Source organism: Mus caroli, unplaced genomic scaffold (genome assembly GCF_978045245.1).
Source record: "Mus caroli unplaced genomic scaffold, Mus_caroli_1 scaffold_15, whole genome shotgun sequence".
In the NCBI taxonomy this organism is placed as follows: Eukaryota; Metazoa; Chordata; class Mammalia; order Rodentia; family Muridae; genus Mus; species Mus caroli.
The window spans coordinates 50775682-50800378 of NW_028227270.1; positions in this window are offsets into that span (position 1 = coordinate 50775682).

Genomic DNA, 24697 nt, shown 5'->3' on the forward strand with positions numbered 1-24697 from the left:
TGGACATGTGCAGAGGTGTGTTTCCATGGTGATAATATGTTCAGTCAAGTTGGCAACAGAGACTAACCATTCCAGCTTCTACGCAAGCAATTCCTCTACCCTGATGTATGAGCAGCAGACACACCAAAGTTCAGCAACACAATGCCTGTCTCTAAGGAGCTAAACATAACTCATGTTCAATTGTACATTATGCTGTAAGCCTATTGTGTCACAACTAGCTTGGAAGAGAAGAGGAAGGAGGTAGAAGCCATGGGTTTCCCCTAGAGGCCAAATAAAATTGACATGAAGAAAAGCATGGGTTTCAACCAAACAGTAGTGGCCTCCTCCAAAGCCAGGTCTTCATTTTCAAAGGAGAGGAAACACAGCCCCTCCCAGGATAAACATCTCAACACGACCCCACCCCATATAAACATCTTAATGAAAATGGCAGGGGGCTATGTCATGTTGCCTTTTGCAGCTTCCTTTATCCTATTCCAAACATTGATTTTGGACAGCAGGCTAAAGCCCTGATCCCATGTGATCTAATCTTCTGTAAGATCATGGCCATCTCTATGGTCTCACTGGTCTTTCATGTTTTCAATAAATAAATGAAGTCTGACAAGGCTGACCTCTGTAGTGTAACACTACAGCACCCCTACAAGTCCATCCTCCTTCACACAAAGGAAAACACCCATACCACTTAAAAATGGTTTTAGGACTCCACATATTCCTAGTGATTTCTGGTCAAGAAAACCAGCTACTCAAGAGTCCCTTTCACTTTAGGCTCTGCTAGAAACAAATGGTTGTCTAGTGGAACCTAGAAACATGAGAAGTGTAGTTTTAAATCTCTGGGTTATAGAAAGTGTCACTAATACCAGCCACTGATAGAACTCCCTACGGCAGAAAATCTGTATGTGTAACATTGGCCTCAGCTCACAGCCCATCCTAGTTAGCTTCCCTTGGTCAATTTCACCCAGCGTGATGTCATCTGGGAAGAAAGTCTCCATTGAAGAATTACCTAGATCAGACTGATCAATGGACATTTCTACCAGGGATTATCTTGACTGTTAATTGATTTGGCAGGACCCAATGTGGGTGGTACCATTCCTAGGGTATGAGGTCTTGAGCTGCATAAGGAAACTCAAAGAGTGAAACTCCACTTCTTGTAACCAGGCAAGACTTCCAATGAAGGGATGGGAATAACAACCCAACCACAAAACCTTTAACCCACAATTTTCCCTGCTTATAAGAGGTGAGTCTCATCATCATATATATATATATATATATATATATAAGCATGTCCAATGCCAGGAATGGGTCACATCTAATTGAGTTCTTGGACCCTCATGGGAACCCACAAACAACCCAGACTCTTGCCAAGGTTTTTGGTTGCTCTCTACAAACTGATGATAAACCTAAGTTCCTATTGTCGAAGATTACAATTACACAACTCATTGAACATGGAGAAGTCAAACTGGTACCCATCTATAGTCTTCACCCCTACTAAATAGGTGTTCATGGGATTGGAAGATATCCAACATGCTATCAGAGGAGAAAGGTCAACACTAACTTATCTTCAAACTCTTCAAACTACAATGGTGACTTGCCTAAGTAATACTGGCACAATAGAGACACACAGTTTATGGCTGTAACCAACCACTATCTGATTAGACTTAAGGCCCATTCCATGAGACAGAATTCTGCTCTATCCATAGATCAGTGTCTTACTCAGTCATCATCAGAGAAGAAGCCTCCATCTGCATTAGAGGAGAACAAAAACAGAGACCCACTGCTGGACAATGTGCAGTGAGAGAACTTGGAACACTGTGTTCTAAGAGAGGCTTCCCTACCAAATCCCTCTCCTCAGAGCTCAAGGAACTTTGCCAAAGAGGAAGCATAACGATCATAAGGGCCAATGGGGATTGAAGACACCAAGACAAGGCCTTCTAGTCACAACAGTGTTGGCTCACAAATGAACTCACAAGAGATGTGGCACACACAGGACAAGGCCTTCAAAGATCTAAGTCAGATGGAATCCCAGTGCTGAGAGGGGAAGTGGACACAAGCCCCCATCCCTAAGACAGCAGCTATCTCCAGTTGACAACTGCTTGTAGTGTGTAATTATTTTTAAAAATCCATGCTAAAGATGCCTACTATGTGCCAGCAATGCGGTCTCCCTGCCCCCAAGGCTATCCCCAAGTGGCAGTCTGCCCAATTTCCTGCGTGTGGTTCAGCTTGTATCATCCAAGGCCATCTGCCCACTGCTAGCCCTTGCAGCTAGCCTGCTGAGACTGGCAGCCACTGGCTCTAAATTCCTAACCTTATTAAATGAAGACTCCTGAGGCTTGTAGTTTATCAGCCAAATTTATAACAGTAAATCCTCAACCTCTAAAACGCCCACAACAAGAACTCAAAACTCAATTAATATAAATACCAACTTCCCATCTAGATGGGGCAAACGTACCCTACATTATTACTCTATTGTGTTTCTATGATATCCATAGCTACCTTTGACTATTTCAAGCCACGTAGATCAGGTTCATCTTCTTCCTCCATCTTCTGTCTGTCTCTCTCTATCTGTCCCCTGTCTCCTTCTCTAAAATTTTTAGGCCCGCCTTCTTTTTACATTGCCCAACCACAGGCTCCAGCCTTATATTGCACCTGCCCTCACCTGTGGATAGACAACAATCCCCAACTGCTCACACAGGAAAAAATTAGTGGACTCTTACTGGGCATACAAATTTACACTTACAGGCAGTCCCTATGTCCCTATGCTCGGCTGTAAATGGCCAACACAAAACAAACTCAGTGGTATTTCTAGAGTTTGCTTGTTTGTTTTTTGATCTCACAATGCTTTGTCTGATCATTTTTTTCTTTTACCTTATTCACCTATTGCTTATACATTATGCTTTTTTTATACATTATTGTGTGATTTTATGATCTCTCTCCCTTTCCCCTTCACTACCACCCTGCGCCCCAGTCTTGTGTGTGAGTGTGTTTGTGTCTCTCTGTGGGTGCTTTTTCTTTGTTTTTTGTTTTGTTCTATTCTTGTTTGTTTTTCCACTGTTCTTGTTTGTTTTCTAAGGAGTGAGAAGAAGATGTATAGTTGGATAGGTGGTAAGGGGGAATGGATCTAAAAGGAGATGAAGTAGGGGAAGTTGTGATCACAGTATGTTGTATAGAAAAAAAGTCTATTGTCACTTTAAAAATAAAAATGGAAGAAAGAAAAAAATTCAATCTTCCATAAAAGCTACCTATTTGGCTTGTCACAACCCTCAGGAGCTGAGGGCTGGTTTTTAACACAATGGGTGGAATGAATAGCTGCCTGTGTTCTGACCAGGATCATACTTTACTGCCAGTGTCCGATGCCCAGCGTCCATCATCTCAGAGCTCCTGCAGGTCCATCCACCCAGATACCTGTTTCCACACTGGTCACAAAGGCTCTGCCACAGGGCATAGTGGTGTCTTCAGTATACTCCCTAAATTATCCCCTATGCATTTAAATCTACATTCCTTTCAAAATCTCCAAAATTCATTAGCTCAGACCAGACAGGTCTACAATAACACAACCCTCAGCATGCTCAGTCTTACCTTACAGAAGGGAAGATGTTGGGGTTCAGGAGAGTCTGTGTCAGGCTAGAAAGTGCTTGCATAGCATTCCACATCCCAGTAAGATCTAGCTCACTTACGTAAGAACATAAAATCATGGATAGGTGGATGTACAAAACTTGATAATGCTAGCAGAATTATTTATTTTAACATTATCAAAATATCTGGAAGATAATTTACAGACTTGCTAATTACTCAGTGAATAAAACATAAAAGTAAAAATTCCTGAGCAGAAATTATCAATCACTTGTAAAGCTTCTGGTTTAGATGTGCATCTTTAATAAGAATCATCTTCAACAGTGAAATTGGTATCATAGAGACAAAGCAACTATATGTGCATATGCGTGTTTCTACAAAACTCTTAGAAATAACTGAGATCATCTGGCCCTAGTTAGCCTGGGTTGACTATACATTCCAATAAGCCACAAGGTGTGCTAGGCTCACAGACCTGAAAGATTTACCTAGAAAAATGTGTTCTTTTCTACCTAAATTACCTCCTGGCAACATCTCCCAAAATAACGTTTTCAGCCAATCGCCAAGTTAAAAACAAAGAGTACTGATTAATTTATTGTTTTTAGGAACTGAGGCGAAATATTTTCATTAATAGTCTTCAAAATGTAAACAGCCTATGGTCTTGAACCAGAGACTCATTTTAGATCTGAGAAGACCCATGCCTAAAAGCAAAATAAACCAGCCCCAGATGATCCAAGCAACAGAGTGTGCCCAGGAGGATATATCCTGCTGAAAGTCATAAAGAAACATATGAGAGCATGAGCTTATTATGTACAGGGGGGACCTCACCTGCCACCAAGGACCTCTCCGAAAAGCTTGGCTGTGTAAGAGGACTAAGGATAAAAATCCCAGAAAACAACCGTATTCCCAAGAGGAAAATAGAGCTTGGAGAATCAAACTGTCCTCACGATATGACAGTTCTTGATCATTCAGATTAATAAAATCATGCGCTTCTAGACAGTGCAACACAAAGTAAGGGTGCCTCCAAGCATGCAATGTTTCAGTGTTAAATCCACATCCTCTGATAGTCTCAGAAGATGAACGTAGCAAACACTGTATAATGACTATTCTGGATGTTTTTATATTTGAAATTGACATTTGAGTTACAGTCAGTTATGGCTGGTATCTCTTTGTGTGCTGAGACACAGTCTTCACAAATGTTTATAAGGGGTCTCTGGGACCACTACAACCAGCAGGATGACGATTCACAAGAGGCACGAAGGTAGTTCTGTGGAATATAACTCAGTAGCCACAATTCAGTAGACAGCGTTGTCTGGTCTTTATTTTAGGCACATTTAAGCATAGCACAATTTGGGAAAAAAAAGTTTCCTGGTGATAATTAACTCAACCCAGTGAGCACAACAAACATAACATCAAAACTCTTATAAAATACAAGTGATGTCTTCTATAAAGACAGGTTCTATAGATAAACTGAAAACACAGCCTCAAAAGAAGCAGGCTCAAGATAAGGATTTAGGGAAGGATCCAGCATGGTCTCAGCCACACTGAAAGTGCAAAACTCACCAGGCCATTTAACTAGTCTACTCTGAGCCATCTGGATGGGAAGCAGGTTATATATCACTCTCTTTGAAGAGACAACCTTGAGTGCTTAACATCCCTCGAGCTTATCTGTGAGCCCAAGTGCCTGCATACCTCCTACAGCTGTCCTTGCATTTTCTTATTTCAAATAAGTTACACTGTGTGCTTAGCTGTGACCTCACCAACAGACAGTGGGCAGGTGGGCACAGTTCACATAGCAAGCTCTTTAGCATTTCAGGGAGAGTTAGCAGACGATTCATCATTTAAGCCTAGATTCTATGTACATTTGGGTCAAGTATGCCCAGACCTTCCTGTGTGTGCTGTTATGGAATGGACTCTGAAACTGCAAATAATACTTCAGAGTCTTTGTTAAGAGTGAAGACTACCAAGACAAATCTTCAGGGAAATAAAGAATGCCTCAGAACCACTGGGGAATTTTGAAGAACCCACCTAACCCAGTATTAATACTGTCCATTCATTAATACCAGCGAGCCTTCAACCTTCAAGACTGAGCTTTCATGACACCATAGAGAAATGTGATTTAGCATTGATGCAAATAAAGGAATTATAAAAAAAAATCCACAGAACTAACTTTAGCTTTTGGTAGTTTTTTAATGGAGGAATAGATCACTCACTTTCTTATCAAGAAACATATATCCAAGAGAATGGATGGTAGGATGGGATCCTTAGACTGAAAGGTTTAGGGGCAAGTCAGCTTGATCAGCAAGTCTAGTTCCTACCTGGAAAGAGGACATCCTGGGATAGTGAATGAAAACCACATCACTGTAGCAAGTATGGTCTTTTCTGAGGTCCTGGTTCACTTCTATAACTATGTTAAAATACTGTCCTAAAGCAACATGGGGCAGGGAAGTAAAGTTTGTTTGCTTATCCACCATGATCACTGTCAATCATCGAGGGAAATCAGAAGGAACCCAAACAGGAGCAGAGGCAAGGACCATGGAGGGATGCTGCTTACTGGCTTGCTCCATGACTTGCTCAGCTTGTTTTCTTAGACATGTCAGAACCACCCAGCTGGCAGTGGAATTGCCCACAGTGGGCTGTGTCCTCCCACATCAATCATTAACTTAAAAATGCCCCCACAGAGTTGCCTATAGGCCAATCTGATGGAGGCATTTTCTTATTTGAGGTCCTCTCTTCCCAAGTGACTCTAGTTTCTGTCAAGTTGACAAAAACTAACACACTGGATGTATACAAACATTATTTCATCTATGAACACTCACATTCTCAAAGACCAAAAAGATAAATGTGCAATTTCCCAGCCATACATGTTTAAAGAGAAGCCACCCTGGATATGGAACCCACTGGGGGAAATTATTCCATTCTTGACAAGGACATACAGGATTCTGCTTAATCCACCCATTTCTCAGACTGAGAAGCCAGGCTGGAGAGCTGTTGAGAGTGGGTTTTTCTCATCTTCCCTGAGCTCTCTCCTCTCTTTGTTTGGTCATATAGACTCTATCTACCTCAGTGTCCTGGATTTCCAAGACAGCAATGCCCTTCCTGCTAATGATAGTAAGGCCACTTGTGCCTAGCCCACCCAAGCTCTCAGCCACAGCCTAGCAGTAGCCAGCATTCCTGCCAACTGTCACTTCCCTGAACCCTAGCTTCAGTCTGACATAAATAAACCCAGGAGCTATCTCCACTCTTGCCTCAAGCATCTCAGAACCAACTCCAACCTTTGGTTCTTTGTAATAGAATCAGGCAGGTTGGCGAAAGAAGATGATTACAGGGCCATGGCAGGAAAGAGGTGTGGTCCCTGTGAGCATGGCTCCAGTACAGGTACCTGCCACCTGATGTCAGCATCACCTTATAAATGATGTGCACACACTCACACAGCATAGACTTTCTGTGTGCACCAGCTCACTATGCAGAGAGCCCGTGACACAGTTTTCTCTGAGTGACATTATTGTTGTTTTGCTCCATGTCTTATTTTTATCTTTAAGTTAAATAGGTTTGGGGGAAGGCCTTACTGGTAAACTTGGAGTTTATCACAATTGAGTGCAGCAGACATGTATCTGGATGTTCAGAAAATCAAGCACAGACCACTTTGGTCCTGGAAACACAAGTCTGTAGGCTGAGATACTGAGCAGGATAGGACATAAAGATCCCAAGTTCAAGATTTGGCTGGGCAACTTAGAATGTGTCTCAAAAGTTAAAACTAAGAATAAAAGCAAATGCCCTTGCCTAGCATATGAGGTCTTGAGTTGAATCTCCAATACTGATTTTAAAATGTCGAAGGAGTTGCTAGGAAAAAGCCATGTGGCACTGTGAACTGTGCACATGAAGACTCACTACTCCATAGTTACCTCATATCCCTCTTGCCTCTCCCACAGAGGAAGAAGGTCACATGACACCATCTAGGTGATGCTCCCACAAGGCTTTCAGTGGAGAGAAGGAGATGGAGCAGGACTCAAAGACAAATGAGCCTTTTCCAACTCGAGCACTCTTGCTGAACAGAGAGGCTTCAAGTAAACTGAACATGACGGCTATTCTACATTGTCAACTTGACTAGATCTGGAATGAACTACAATCCAGAAATGGAGGGCTCACCTGAACCGAATCTTGAGGCTGGAAGACACAGCCCTTTGATTCAGATCTTGAGGCAGATGACACACAATTTTGATCTGGATTGACACATGACTTTAATCCAGATCTTAAGGAATAGTGGCCATGATTATAAAGAGCTATAATGAAAAGGAATTAAAGAAAAGCTTATGTCTAGGAATGGTGTCACATGCCTTTAATCCCAGCACTCAGGAGACAGAGGTATGCAGATCTGAGTTCAAGGCCAGCTGGATCTACAGAGCAAGTTTCAAAGCAAGCAATGTTAAGTAGTGAAGGAGTGGAATGTGGTATTTTAAATATGCTTGGCCTCTGGGGAGCAGCTCTATGAGGAGGTCTGACCTTGTTGGGGTAGGTGTGCCCTTATTGGAGGAAGGATGTCATTTTAAGGTCTGGCTTTGAAGTCTCCTATGCTCAAGCTCCTCCCAGTGTGAAAGATGTAGTCTTTGGGATGTCTTTAGATGAAGACACAGAACTCTTGGCTCCTCCAGCACCATGCCTGCCTGCAAGCTGCCATACTCCTGCTTTGATGATAATGGACTAAATCTCTGAAACCATAACCCAGCCCCAATTAAATATCCTTTATGAGAGTTCCTTTGGTCATGGTGTCTCTTCACATCAATGGAAATCCTAACTAAGACACTGAAGAAGCAGACAAGGTTACCATGTGCTCAGGGGCTGTGAATGGAAAGGAGCCAGGCTGCTGTCTGGATGTGATTCAATTTTGGGAGCATCTTTAATAAACACCACCTCTGGGCATTTTCAGAGATGCATGGGACTGAGAATTGGATCTCTGTGGTGGGTAGCAGAGAGGCATGTGCATCTGGAAGGAAGTGGGCTGAAAGCTGAGCGCTAGGGAAGGAGAGCCAAGAAAGGAATAAGGAAGGTACTGCCATGTCACAGATGACCCCTCCCCTCTGTCCTTCCCTCTCTGCTTTTCTCCCTCTTCCTCTCTCTCCCTCTCTCCCTCCTTCTCTCCTTCCCTCCCTCCCTTCTTCCCCAGAGCACCTCATTGGCAGAGAAGATGCAGGGAATGAGGGCTTGGCCTTTTCATAGAAGCATCCACAGGTCCAAACCCATGCTAAGTGACCACAGGGAAGACTGAGAGAGTAGACACATGAAGAAGAGAAAGTTAGATGTGCTTGGTTTTCCTCAATGAGGCAGTGAGACAAAGAAGAAGGAGGCTTGTGAGTGATGAAAACAAAGCCATATGTCCAAGCCTGCTCTGCTCTATTGGGGTACTTTACATGGTGCTACTGGGTTTCCATCCAGGTTTTTAAATTCTCACCTTCCAAATGTAGACTCCACCTTCTTGACCACAGCTTGTCAGCAGTGTGCCTCCAGCCGGGGTTGCCTGGGATATAGAAGCACACAGAAGAAGCTAGAGGCACCAGGAAAACAGACGGTCCGTCCTCTGGATATCCAGACAGGCTGCGAGCTATATTTGACAGAAAACAGCTAGCTGCTACGACAAGCTAAATGCCTGCCACTAACTAACCAACACCCAAATCTTTGTATCACATCCTGAGCAAGTACTTGTCTATTCAACAGTTTAAAACTCAGCTTCAGTAACTGATAATTTCTTGGAGTTTGACCAAAATCAAGAGATAAGCATTTGAACAGCCCCCAGAAGTGGAAATCAGTATTGACCGAAAGAGAAGAGGACTGAAGAAACTAGAGATGCTGATCCCAACATCTTAGCTTCAGGAACTGAACATAGGAGGCTCTGTCTGAGAGCTGTGCCCTGGGTGTCCCTTCCTCTGCCCACCTTAGTGTCTCTTGACTGTAAAACATCTTCAAGTTTGTAAAGAAGATAAAGTCATTTCTAGGCAACTGACAAGTCTGGTAAAGATAGCAGCTGGACACACACACACACACACACACACACACACACAGAGAGAACACAGAGTCCCCAAGTCTCTATTGCTCTTCATCTGATGTAAAGAGGATAGACATCTGTTTTCAGGAAGACGTCCTGGCTCACAGGACCAAGGCTCCAAGATGACCTATGCAGGCATCAGCAAGACAAAAAGATTCTCCAAGCCTCCTTCCCTCTGTTGCTGTCACCATGGAGACAGGGCCAGATTCAGTCCCAGAGGACAGAAAAAGCCACTGTCCAGAGGGTTCCATCACCAACCACAGAGACCAAGACTCAGATCTCCTTGTGAGCAAGCTCCCACAGGGTGGAAAGCCTCCTCCAGGATGCACAAGATGGAATCTGCATCCTCTTGCCATTACACCAGTTATTCTGGTTTTAAAATTGTTCTTATCTGACAGTATGCCACATGGCTCAGAGCAACAGCCATTTTGTTTCCTGTTAAAAACAAAGATACTGATTTCTGTCTTTTCTGGTGGTTTTTTTTTTCCCTTTGAGTGTGTGTACATGTTCCTTGGATGGGACAGTATGCATGCTTATGTGAGTGTATGTGGGTGAGGAGGCCAGTCCAAGTTGAGCGTCTTCCCAGTTCCTTTCCATCTCATTGGCTGTGAGGGTCTCTTACTGAACCTGGAGCCCACTGCTTCAGTGAAGCTGGCCAGCCAGCTGCTCTAGGGATCTTCTCTGTGTCTCCCCACACTCCCCAGCACCATGGTTACACTGCTAAGTGGGTATCGGGGATTCAAACCCAGTCCCTGTTTGTATGACAAGCAGTTTAGCAATGTGCCTAACCCCCTATCCCTACTCTCCCTCCTTCCTACAAGCACACTATTTAGACTATTGCGTTAAGCTTTGCCTGGAAAAAAATGTATTGCCTTGTATTTATTTTACTCACAGAAGCCCAGTGATTTATACTAAAATCTTCACACACAAAACTGAAAAAAAAGGAGACTAGAACTTGCCTTCTCTGACACCTTGGTAGTTGTAGCTTTAAGCTTGATGTTTCTCATATTATAAGACCTCTGCCAGGCACACACTCAATAATAAATTAGAGCTCCCTAGGTCCCAAACACATTTTGTATGGTAAACTGACTTCGAACAGTTCATGGGTGCTTTGTTCTTGGAAAGTGTTAAATCAGTTCAATTATTTGCCTCATTAAAACATCTCCTGTTTCTGGCAAGAGTGACCTTGAGTCACATTTTGGCCCATTGTAAACAAAATGATCCCGCACATTACATTTGAGGAGCGCACTGTTGAATCACACCTTGTGAATGAAATGTATGAAGCACAGCACTTCTCTGCATTCCCAGATCACTTTCCCTCAGGAGTTTCCTGCTGGCTGAGAGCCTGGGGGTCGGTGCTGGTGAGAGGTTTCGGGGGGGGGGGAAGCATTCTGGGGAACTGGAGACAGAATTTTGACCCAGTGTGAGTATTCATCTGTTTCTAATTCATCTCCACCTAAATTGGGGACAGGCAGCCACTCCCCAGGAGAAGGAAGACAGGCTTGGAAGGATCTGTTGTCATCTGCCCAGTCCCCTCCTTGCCCTTGGAAACCCACAGACCTCAGAGCATCCTGATACACACACCTGGAAGGTCACCTCTTGATTACCCTTGAACTTGAAACTGCTGTTTTGGGACCCAGGTTTAGAAGGGAGATTGGGAGTCGTGATTTCCCAATCATGACAAAAGTGGGGGATACCTAGAAAAACTGGGGTGAACCTGTGGGAAAGGTTCCAAATGCCCTACCTCCAACCCCACCCTGCAGTGAGCAAGATCTTTATCTTACACCCGTGAGAAAGCTTTGACCTAGAAGGGAGAAGGAAGGTGTTCTCCTGAGGACAGTGGCTTCAGTTTTCTTTTTATGTTACTTAACTTTTTTATTTGTAAAATTCAAAGCCATATGAGTCATCACTAGACAGCATAAAAAGCTATATCTTTAATAATGGAATTGCCCTAGGGTATAACATAGTTTTATTTTAAAATGAACCGTCAGGACAGATATGAACAAAGTACTTGTGCTTTACCCTGAGGCCGAAAAGGGCTCACAAGAAAGAGTGGACTGCAGGTGTGAACACCTAGAAACTTCTCTCTTCCAAGCATTTCTGAGTGAATACTCAAACTGTCATGTGATATATATGTGTGCCAACCCCTCCTGTGACATGTAGTCATGCCAACCCCTCCTGTGACATGTATGCATGCCAGTGTTAGAATGACACTGGACATATGACATCTTCTTATATCCACCCAGAGCACTCCACTCTCCAAACCTCAGTGTACAGTTGGCTTACTGCAAACCCAGAATGCCAGCTCCACTGACTTCCTCAGTAGCTTCAGTCTCCTCGCAGGAACAGAGACAGAGTTTCCATCACTTTGGGTAGAGTCTGGGATAAAGAACCAGCTATCTGTCCGCAGGAAGCAAAGCATATAGAAGAAGCACTCAGATGGCCCAGGACAAATAACCACCCAGGTCCACCCAGGGAGTGCTCCCACGGGACTGTGTGTACCCCTTCCACCTTCCAGCCTCCCACAGGATGACCTCCACCCTTGGAGAGTTGGTTCTGCCTTGATGTCTGCTGTTGCTATGTGTTTGTACCCCCTCACTGTTTCCTGTGTGTATTAGGCTCAGGAAGTCACATAAGGTAGATGGATGGGAAGACATGGGTCCCTGTGACAGCATGGAGGTCTTTCCCAGGCCTTACTCTCATTGTTCCTAGGAGGAACAATGCTGCCTTTTTAGCTTGGCTGCTGTGGACACCATCACAGGTTGCCATCGGCAACAAGGACATTAGAGGGAAAGGTAGACCTATGCCTGACTTCTCTCGATCACTGCGAATTGAAACTCCCAGAGAAAAAAATAAATAAATTAAAACAGAAGCCACACCTGTGTTGAAGATTCTTCCAGGCTGATTGGCTAATTGTGGAAGGTTGGAATGTTGCAGATCCAGAACAGTCGTTAGGGTCCTTAGTGACCACTTATTAGCCACAATTATGTTTGTGCTACCTTTTTGTGACTATGAGATAAAGCCAAAAGGAATATATTAACTTAAAAGGCCACTATATCTCATCACCTAGGAAACTTCAACTTCTGTCAGATCACATCAATGCCTGAACAGGCTGAAGCATGCCTTCTGATGTCTCCACCAATGCATTCAAAAGGTTCCTTCCCTCACAGCTTTCTTTTCTGTCAATCTCTATAAAGCCTCGTGAAACCATTTCTGTGTTAGAGCATGTTATTTGTGGTAAGCTGAGCCCATGTTCTTAGACCACAGGCAGTCTCATTTGGCTCAAAAATAAGCTATTTCATTCCCTTTGAATTGAAGGCTGTATTTTTGTTTAGATATCTGAGAGCCTCCTAAAGGGCCTTTTAATTTTCCTTTGAGGTAGGTTCTCTTATAGTCCATACTGGCCTTGAACTCACTAGGTAGCCAAAGATAACCTTGAATTTCTAATCCTCCTCGTTTTGTTTCCTAAACACTGAGAATCCAGGCATGTGTTACCATGCTCAAGCTGTGTAGTGCTGGGATCAACCCAGGACCTGGGACAAGCTAGTTATGCCCACTGCCAACTGACCTCTGTTCATACATAACCCCTTAAACATCACTTTCAGAGAGAACAACTCCATGGATACAGTAGTGATGGCTCTCTCCTCATTGAGGTCCCGTGGGTTTGCAAATCTGTCTAGTTGTTTGCAGATGGACATCATGGTCCAGCCCTGGCTCTAGAGAGCAGGTAGCTATCCATAGGCACGATGGTGTCCTCATTCTCTGGGGTATAATTTGGTGTGAGCCAGAGAGCTTCCATGTCTCTGCATTCATCCTAAGTTGGGGAATGGAAGGCAAAAGGGAGTCAGAGTTCCTCAATGGTTTGCTGATACGGTCTCCTTGGTAATGAAATTTGACACACTTGGCAGTTCCACGTTTTGAAAAGGGTGCTCAGCAAACCATTTTGGAGCAAAGCTGAGATTATACAGGTCTTCTGATGTGAATAAGCAAAGTAACAGCTTCTTCAATTAATGAAGGCCCCACAGTTTAATTTGATTTACTCAAAATCCCATGAGTGGTCAAACAGCGCTGGGTCAAACACCTTCTCCTGGTGCTGTTCATAGCCTTGTGGAATTGAGATGTATTGTATACTACCCAAACATCCAAGTGCAGGGCAATCACACACAGTCCTTGGTAAAATGCTCAAGGTTTCTCAATAAACCTGAGATCATAATTGCCCGGGTTCAGCAGGCCCTTACACTGGCTTCCCATCGGCTCACGGGCTGACTCAGTGGCAGACAGAAGCTCAGCATCTCTGTCTCCATGCTGTGTGTGCCTCATTTCCTCTGCATCACACACAGCTTGCTGCCATAGGTTAACAAATTAACCTCTCAATGTATCTCAGTGCTTTCTACTTACCCAGAAGGCCAAAGGAACAGAAATCAGTCACTGTCCTAAACCTGTAGCCACCTGGGATTTAAAGAGACCATCTCCAAGATGAAGGTAATTCTTAGACAGTGTAACACTGTGTCCTCCCCCTTTGATCAAGATCAACCCCCTTGCACGATCAAGGACACCACATATAGATAAGGACTCCATAGTTATACATACCATGTGCCCCCTATTTTATCTTAAAGGTCATGTCAGTACCACAAAGACAGGCTTGGAGTCACAAGACCTCTAATCTGCCCCTCTTCTCAATATGGCCACATGGAGTAAATCTCCTTTCTTTCTCTGCATTGCTTATCTTTTTACTCCATATGCTAAGAGGCTTCGCTTCGCTTGTTGGGCAGCCAGAGCTCATGTTTCTCTAGGAACACAGAATGTTGCTGATGCTGCTGGCCCAGGGTCCCTGTGACCATGTTCCTTCAGCTTGACCACTTGAAAAACCCACACCCTCCCTAGGTCTTCACATTGCAACGATGAAGTGAAATGATGGTGTAGGAGCTGTCCATCAGGAGCAGCACTGGGCTCCCATGCCACATGGATCTCAGGCCTCTGTACTTGAAATGAGGATTTCTGAAGGCTTGGGCTCTCAGCTCCTGGACTTGTAGAAAACATTATTACTAATACTGTCACACTTCTGCTGTGACTGTTAGCAATTCAGAGTGGCTTCCTGGAGATGATGTCAGCTAACAGTGGGCATGTCAGACCTCTAAGAAACCCTTCAAATTATCCCTGGTAGTTAAAATAAAGTTTGTTTCTAACATCCTGGAATACTGAACTGTCTCTTTCCCAGATCAAATCTCTCTCTCTCTCTCTCTCTCTCTCTCTCTCTCTCTCTCTCTCTCTCTCTCTCTCTGTGTGTGTGTGTGTGTGTGTGTGTGTGTGTGTGTGTGTCTTGTTTACACTATTTCTGAGGGCACAAGGGCGCCCAGCCCAGTTTTGATTGTCCACACACAGCTGGACAGCTTTCACCCTTTGCTCCCTGGGGGTGAACTGAAATAAACATCTCAGAAAGAAGAAAGCAATTTCACAAAGACAAGGAGGGGAGAGTGTACTGTGCTGCCTCAGGCCAGCTGCTGGGAGAGTGACATGTGCTGCCTCTGGCTAGCTGCTCCGTAAAAACAGAATCTGGAAGACAGTATACTGGCATTGGAGGAATTGAGCAGATGGCCAGGATGTGGGGTTCACTAATCCTTAGTTTGTGCTGTGGGGATCCACTTGAATGTTCTGCACCTGTTAGTGCTGAATTAGGATTGAAAGAAAAGACTGGGGTGCTTAAGTAGAGGTGAGAGACCATGCTCCTTCATGCACAGACATGCACAACTCAGACCCTGTCTAACCCCAACCCTCAGATCAGGGCTGGCCTCAGAGACATCATTACTCTATACTGAGGTCACTTCTGCACAAGGCATCCATTCCTTCTGCAAAGGTCCCAGAAACTAAGATCAGAAAGATGCTGATCCTTTCTCTATGAGTCGCTTAACTCCTCCGTCATAATTCCTGACTGACAAGTATCAAAATCGCCAGCCTACGTGCAGTATATAATATAGCCTATATGTGTAAATGCACTCTTAAGGCTGCTTGAATCTATTCACACAGATTGAAATCCTAACTATCCCCAAATAAATGTCACATTCTTTGAGCTCAACTAGGTTGGCTTTAAGTTATATAGTCAAGTTTCATGTTTTTTTTTTAACTTTTTTATCATTGAGAATTCTGAACATTTATATATACAATGCAATGTGATTATTATCAGCCCTAACGTCCTTCTCCAACTTTCCCCATGTCTCCCTCGAACCTCTGACTTCTTGTCTGGTTTTTTGTTTTGTTTTGTTTTGTTTTGTTTTGTTTTTGTAGCCCACTAAGTTAGTGCTGCCTTGAAGGGCATTGTTGATACCTTTTTAAAAGAACATTTCAACGTTAAAGAAAATTGCAAGAAATTGAGTTAGAATATTATGTGGCTTTTTGCTCACAATCTGCTAATGATGCTTTTCCATTTGCTTCTTCACAGTGACAGAATGACAATGGGATTCTTGGCTATGCAATAATACATATGCACACGCACACATGCATGAGAGAGAGAGAGAGAGAGAGAGGCAGAGATCTACAGACAAATACCCTGATCTAAGGAATAGTGGTACCCCTCCCAGAGACAGGACACCCCATACAATATTAGTTGTAGGATTCGTCTTCACAGGATGCATACATAACGATGATAAAGTGCAACTTACAAGCTAGGGACAGTAAGTAAGCAATAAGTAGCAACCACGAATCATAATACTGTGTGGGTGGAGGAACGCAGCCTGCCTCTGTTCAGTCAAGAAAAATTCCTAGTATTTTCAAAACAGGGAAGCCCAGAGGGAATAAAATCACAAAGTTACAAATGAAGCAGATCTCTCTCCTCTCTCTCTCTCTCTCTCTCTCTCTCTCTCTCTCTCTCTCTCTCTCTCTCTGTGTGTGTGTGTGTGTATGTGCATACATGTAACTGCATGATTATACAACACACACACAGAGACACACACACCACATGCACTTTTTTTCAGACTGTCTGAGAGCGTGGTAAATCATGCCGCTTTAGTGTTAGAAATGAACTTTGATTAAAACAAAACAGTACATTTACCAACATTAACACACTTAACACTTACTGATTTTTTTTAAATCATGTGTATGATGTTCTGCCTACATCTGCATCTGTGTATCCTGTGCTTACACATTGGCTGAGAAGGCCAGAAGAGACAGTTGAGATTCCCTGTGTACTGACTGGTTTTGTGTGTCAACTGGAGCTATCACAGAGAAAGGAGCTTCAGTTAAGGAAATGCCTCCATGAGATCCAGCTGTGGGGCATTTTCTCAATTAGTGACCAATGAGGGAGGGCTCATTGTGGGTGATGCCATCCCTGGGCTGGTAGTCTTGGGTTCTATAAGAAAGCAAGCTGAGCAAGCCAGTGAAGGCAAGACAATAAGAAACTTCCCTCCATGGCCTCTGCATCAGCTCCTGCTTCCTGACCTGCTTGAGTTCCAGTCCTGACTTCCTTTGGTGATGAACAGCAATGTGGAAGTGTAAGCTGAATAATCCCTTTCCTCCCCAACTTGTTTCTTGGTCATGATGTTTGTGCAGGAATAGAAACCCTGACTCAGATACCCTGGAACTGGAATTACAGATGGTTGTGAGGCTCCAGTATATGGAGTCAAACCTGGGTCCTCCTAAGGATCAGCCAGTCCTCTCGATTGAGCTTGAACCATCCCAACATCCTCCATTTACTGATGTTTATCTCACCCACTGCTTGAATTTCAGTGGACCCAATGGGTTCTTCTCTGGCATCATCCTCTAGTCTAAGACCATGGGTAATCGGCAGCCCTTGGCGCTTCCTTGTTTTTAGCTATTGTAACACTGGGGGAGAAAAACTTCTTTGTGATACACTTGAGGCTAGCACTTCTGTGAGGACCCTCCTAGAATATTAGACACAACAGATATTTTAGAGGCCTAAAGAAACAGCTCTAAGGTGACAGGTTCATATTGTCCCATTCCCAGCAACCATGTCAGGCAGCCCACTGTCACTCTCTTCTGACCTCTGGAGGTACCTGTACCCATGTGTACACAAACACACACACACATGTGCATGTAATTTTTTAAAAAATAAAATCATGTTAAAAAGCGATTTTAAATACCAATGAAATTTGTGTGCCTAAAATATGTAATTCTGTCTAACAGTAACTAGACGCTGCCTCTTCCTCAAAGTCCGGGACCGGGTTTTCATCACCAGTCTGTGTGCTGTTGCCAGGTTTCTCTTCTCTGTAGCTACAATGTTTCTCTAAGTAAGAAATCCACCCAGGAGGGACTTTAGAGAGGTTGTTGTCCTGAAGCCCATCAAAGTATATTTGGCCCGAGTAAATTGAGCTCTCCAGATTTTCCCACCTCAGAAAGGGGCTTTTCCATCCCATAATCCTGCATGTAGCTAGCTCAACCTAGCCCTGTGCTATATAGCAAAGGCTGCCTCTCCCATCTTTGTTTTAGAATCTAATTATTACTGACATGTGCTCTCAGGCTTTGCTTCCATCCTCCACTAAGATCCTTAATTATTTTGGAGTTGGGATGAACCAGGATTGATGAGAAAGGGAGGGGGAGCGGGAGATCTTTACCAGGTCCTCTGTCCCTGAGACATGCCATCACAGGGTTGTAGCATTTCCTTATTTTCTGAGAACAAAACAATCGTCGGTTATCTTTGGATCCTTCCCACTGGCCTTGATCTTAGACTACTGTGCTTGTCTCTGCACTATGCAGTTTATGAAACACTCAGCCTAGTCAGTTTAGCAATAACTTGCCATTCCACACAGTGTCGCCAGTCATCCTTAATATCCAAGCCGCTTCCTGCTCTCCCACCATCTCTGGGGCCACACACTCATAGTCTGCTTTGGGCAGAATCCAGTTAGACTGGTTTAGACAGGTGTCCTGACTCACACCGATTTCAGAAACTTTCTATCCCCAGGCCCTCACCTGCTGTTCAGCCCTAGGACTCTGCAAGCAGAAATTAGGCTTCAGTTGAAATATCTGGTCTTAAATACTTGTTGCCACTTCTGCTGCTGTGCAGCTTTGTTTCCTCTTGGGCAAAGTTCATCTGGTTTATTCCTAGGATCTACCATCCTTGAGAACGAGAAGTTTTGGAATCAAAAGCCACTGGTGGTCTGGGATTTCTTGGGTGGTAAGAAACAGAAATTCAGACTTGAGGGAGCATGTGACAGAATCCAGGTCAGCCTGCTTAGAGGAGAAAGTACCTATTAGGACCTGACTTCCACCCCCAGGTAAATCAAGAATCACGTGACACAGGCTTATGGAAGAACTGGACAGTTTCTGTTTGATCAGTGGATGGCAGAGAAAGAGGAGCTGGGCCAGGGAGCCCTGAGGAACTGTGAGTACCAGGAGCTGAAAGTTTGCAGACATGATGTCCATGGATTGTAGATGGCAACTGACTTTGTTTGCTTCAGTGAGACCTTTGCAGTGACCACAACCCCGTGTTATTTCTCTGATACAAGGTCCCAGTGACAGCAGCAAGAGACTGGTGCCAACGAACAGCCTCTCTCTCTCTCTCTCTCTCTCTCTCTCTCTCTCTCTCTCTCTGCCCATCAAGAGGAAGGTCATGGAGAGACAGGCTTTTAGTGCCCATGACGGCAGATAACAGGCACAGCCTCTTAGGTCCTGGACTGGATGCAGTCACTTCATGATCAAGCTCACCATGACGATGAGTCTGTGTTTGACCAGACTTGTTATCCTGACAGCTTTGGCTTTGGCCTCATGAGAACTCAGCCAAGCCATGAGTGGTGACCACAGATAGACTTAAGAGCCCAGTCATGGACTCTTTTCCCTCCTTATTACCTAATTTCCAACTCCCCTCTGGCATCCTTTTGACATTCTTCTGGTTTGGACCCAATCCGTGGGCTTCACCCATCAGATTCTAAATCAGCTGTGGCTAGTGCCATAATAAGAAATGACCAACCACGTGACCTTCACCCCAGAGTGTCCGCCATGGTCTTCATCGCCCCAATATCTGCTTTACACCACAGGGAAACTCCTTCTCCACATATGACCCCTTCATATGAGGTCTTGAGAACAGTCACTGCAGGACCCCTGGGAAGCAACTGAAGGAGTCCAGGTCTTCCACCAGGACCAGTGCCACAGACAGGCAGTGGGAGAAGGATGCTCTCACAGCTGAGGCTTGGTGACCCTTGTTTGGACTTTATGACGAGCATATCATGTTTTCAGAGATGTGAGTATGCCTGCAAAGTGGATTTGAGTCTAAACTCTTGGTTCTACCATGAAGGAGGGATTAGTGGTTCCTGGACCCTGCCAGGAACCCAGCTGTATAGACAAGTCACAGTGATCTAACCTCCCTGGCTATGAGCTGGCCTGCACAGCTGCAGTAGGGGAGCGGTAGCCTGAGGTGCAAGAAGGAGCTTGTGTGGAGTGGGAAGATTTTGAGTGTTTGTGAATTCTGGGGCTGAGCTGAGGGTTGTTGTTTCATGAGAAGAGAAAGAGCTGTGTGTCACCATCCCAGAGGGGCACAGAACAAGCAGAAAAACACAGAGAAGACATGGGAGCTAACCCTTGCAGAAAGACAACAGTGCCTGGGGGCAAACAACACGCAGGAGAAAAGGGGGTGGACCAATTTCATCCCGAGGAAGTGACTAATGTTCCAGTTTCAGAAAACTGGGTAATAAAAAGAAACATTCACAAAAAAAAAAAAAAAAAAAAAAAAAAAAATCTGTCTTAAAATATTTGGTAATTCTCAGGAAAGAATTAGAGAAACGCACATCCTCTTCGTGACCAGATTTTTCCTGGTGGTGCCTCTGGGCCAGCACCCTCCTCACACTGCGCATGCTCTTTGGGACTTACTCAGGTTCTTGTGGATGCCTCCTAGGCCGCTGCTTCACAACTCCCAGCATGCTGTTCCAATTTCAGTCATCTGTGGAATTGTTGAGTATCCGTCCTTTCCTTCTTCCGTCCTGTCAGGCATTTTTCTCTCCTGCACAGGATCATGGAGCAGAGCTAGTATCTGAAAGCAAAGGAGTTTGATCTGCTCTTCAGTTTGCCCTAATTAGCCATTTCGTTTACTTTTTAACAATGGAAAAATTCAGTCAGAAGTATTGAAAAATATTTTGGGTTGGGGGGGGTTGTTTGTTCTGTTAGCTCCTTTGAAACAAAAATTTTAAACGACATCTCCAGATTAAAGGTGTAGCGAAAACTTTTAGACAATAAACTATAAATACTCATATTTTCTCATTTCTCCACAGTAAAGCTAAACTAAACATTCAAGCTAGAAATAATTCAATGAGTGGGTGTCAGTCATTTTAAATATGAACCCTACCTAACTGGACAATTTGTAATTGTTTTCAAATGTCTAAAGCTCACTAGTTTATTAAATCTAAAATGTCTTCCCCGAACATGATATAAAATTAGCTCATTTTTATACAAAGGAATCAATCCCCAAAGTAGCAGCCGTTGGTATGTTCTTCAGTCAGACTCAGTTTTCCCTCTATTTTCATTTTCCTCCACAACATTCCTAAGGAAGATCTATAAAGATGTCTGAGGAGATAACCATTGAGTGAAGTATCTGCCTCACAAGTGTGAGGTCCCAAGGTGAGAGCAAGAAGTTGCAGCCTAAGTCTGTAATCCCAGTATTTCTACAGAAGTATAGGAAGAAGACACAGGCGGACCCCATGTGTCTGACAGCCTAGCATAGGGAGTGGCAAATAAGAGATTTTGTCTCAAAGCAGAAGACCAACACCAGAGGCTGTCTTCTGACTTCCATGTGCAGGACCATGATACTGTATATATACATGCATCACCGTGCACATGGAGAGAGATGGAAGTGAAGCAAAATGAGAGAGAGACAGAAGTGAAGCAAAATGTCCAAAAGCCACAGTGACTGTGGGGCTCTGTATCCCATCTGTCATTGAAAGCGATGATCTTAGACAGTCTACATATACTAACTTTCACACTGGACTGATATCAAAGAATGGTGCGTTCCTATTGAATTGCGTTTTGGTGTGTATGAATAGGAAGGACAGGCAACATGGGACATGTTTTGGTCTTCCATGGGAGTTCTGGAGCATAGCATCCAAGAGGACGGAAGTGAACTCTTTATCTGTGTGTATATGTGTGTGTGTGTCTGTCTGTCTGTCTGTCTTGTGTATGTGTATATGTATGTGTATAGGTATATGTGTGTGTCTGTGCATGTACACATATATGTGAGTGTATACATGTATCTACATATGAAAATGTGTGTATACTTGTATATGTATATATGAGTCTGAGTGTGCACATGTATGTGTGTGTGTGCATATGTGTGTACCTGTGTACACACGTAAGGAATCCCACACACAGCAGCTAATGCTACTGCTTTCTTCCCACTCCTGAAAAAGCAAATGAGATAAGGAACCATGGTATATTTTGAGTAAAAGGTCCTCAGATGTCCTGGACTTTCCCACTTTCTTCTAAGTTGAAATTGTTTCCAATCCAGACCAAGGAGATAGGAGGCTTGAGTCCAGGTGTTAGATTGGTGCTTTCAGAAAATGAAAGGGGTACAGCCCACACCCCACAATGAGGGCATGATGGAAATGCCTAACTGTCACATTTCATCAAAATATTTCCAAAAAGAAGATTCTGGAAGCTCAATGCTTAGTCTACTCAGTCCTACTCCCTGTTGCCCTCCATTCCGATGCTCCCTGATTGTGGGTGGGGAGCTTCTGCCTTCTGGAATGGAAGCAAGGACATCTTGAACTGTAGCAGGACTCAGCAGTCATCCCTTTTCTCTAATTGCATGGCTTAGAGGATGCTGCCTCCTCTGAAAGGGACTTAGCACCATCCTATAGAGCTACGCATACCAGAGGGAGATCCAGGCAGACTTAGGGGGGTGTAGGAGGACAGAATTGTCCTCAGTGGAAGGCCCTTGAGCACCTGATATACTCTTCAGATTCATCACTGTCCCCTTGTAGATGCAGAACTGGACACCGCTGTGCACAAACCCACATCCTGTTCTGGGGATGACGTTCCAAACCCCAAGGGACATGAGCAACCACAGATGCCATGTTTCCGTCATCCATATGAATACATGAACTAACATGATATAGCGTTTCATCGCCACCTTGGCCAGAACATTTGTCACAGAGGTAGGTAGACTGAACCTGAATTTCTTGTTTGTTTTTGCAGTGTCCCAAGTGAAAGATAATATGTTTTCTTAGCTTATTAAGTTGAAGACTTCTGTCTTTGCACACACACACACACACACACACAAGCATGGTACTGTGTTTCTTTGTCATCCAAATGGCTAGTCTCACTACTCCCGTGTTCTGGGTCTCCTATTAAATAAGTAAGGGTCAGTTCAACAGAAGTGCTGAGATAGCAGACAGTGGATATGACTAGCAGTAAGGTAAGCTATAGCACTCAGACATGCTGCCTGTGGGTAATCCATGTCCTTAGTGGGGCACATAGAGAAGATCCTGGATTTTACCATGTTTTCACAAGTAACTTAAAACTGAGGAATTGCCTATTTCTAGAATTTCCCACTTACTATTTTTGAACTACACTAAACACAGGTAACTGGAGCCTATGAATGAGGTTCTACTATTGCACACAAAGCTACTTCTATGAAGACAGATTAGACTGAGCTTCTGTGTAGGAGCTGACTTCTGAGGTAGGAGCACAGAGCTAAGGGTTTCTTCTGACACTGTGGGTGGCATAGCGGAGGCTTGCAGCTCACTGAGATTCCACAGTTTGCCAACCTTGAAATGAAGTAAGAACCAATCATCTCTTCTGTCACTTGTAGGTTTCTGAGGAAAGGTAAAGAATTGTTTCCCTGGTAAAATTGCCAAACCCAGAATAGTATGTGGAGAAAACCCAGAGGACCAGGAAAAATGTGCATGCTATCCAGGAGGTGGGAGCCGATCCCAAATCATCCTGGAAGCCTACAGACTTCTGTCATCAGCAATATGTTCTCTCGGGCAAACAAGAGAAATTCGCAAGACTCTTTGTTCAACTTAACACAATTTGTATCTAAGTTTGCTGGAGCCTTTCCCTAGTTCCCTACCTAGCTTACTTCATAAAGTGAAATCCTACCCAACAAAGAGGCAGGCTTATAGAAACAAAGAGATAAGACTGTTTGGTCAGAGTGAGATAAAATCTGAAACCGGGCTCCACTCCACTGCAGTCCTTAGTAATGTTAAAAAAAAAAAAAAAAAGAAAAGAATCCCAAGGAAGCTGAGCCTGAACCACCCTGGGCTGCCCTCTCTCCTTTGCCCTTCCATTCCACAGTCTTGGGACTTATGAAGGATTCAGATTCAATAGGAGCAGATACTTAGGAGGAAAGAAAGCTCACTTGATTTAAAAGTTCCTTTTATTAAACACAAGGAATTAGTCTTTGGCTGATCTGATGACTCAAGGCTTCGCGTTGGCCCCCTCTGAGGGCTTTGGAAAGCCTCTCGTGCCCACAGCGGATGCAGCTGACCAAACAGAGGCAGCCAGGGACAGCTGAGCATCCCAAGAGCGATGGTGCTTTTGGTGGATTCCAATGTAATTGCAATGCACCGACTTCCCCAGTGCTGAAAACCAGAGCTGGGAGTGTCGGCCTCGTCTCCAGGTTAGAAACACTGCTCTGGACTGATCATCGTCCTCATATGACCGTTTTCTACATCTGAAGAAAGCGTCTGGAGTGCAGACCTCATCTCTTCAGAATCCACCGCTGCTCTACAGACATGATAATAAGCAATCTCACAAAGAAGCAGGATAGATCTCCAACGGAGCAGAAAAAAATGTCCCTTCTGGACACACACACTGCCCTCTTCCCACAGGCGGTGAGTCTGCCAGGTACCTCTGGAAGTCCAGTGTTTGTAATTGCGTTTCCCACAACAAGTGCAACTGTCACAAGTGCATAGGACAATTATGTACAGATGTGTAGGACAATTATGTGCAGATGTAAACTGGATTTACAACGGACCCAGTGTTCGAACTTTGTCATCCTCAATCATACAAGTCACCTATGAAGAATACACGTAAGTCTCTGAGCCAGCAAAGGCTGGGTGGTTCTTAGATTACAGGGCCAGATGGAACCATCTGCTTCTGTATAACAGGGGAAATAAAATTGTTTCCTCCCTAGAAATGACTCCATAACTCGATACAGTA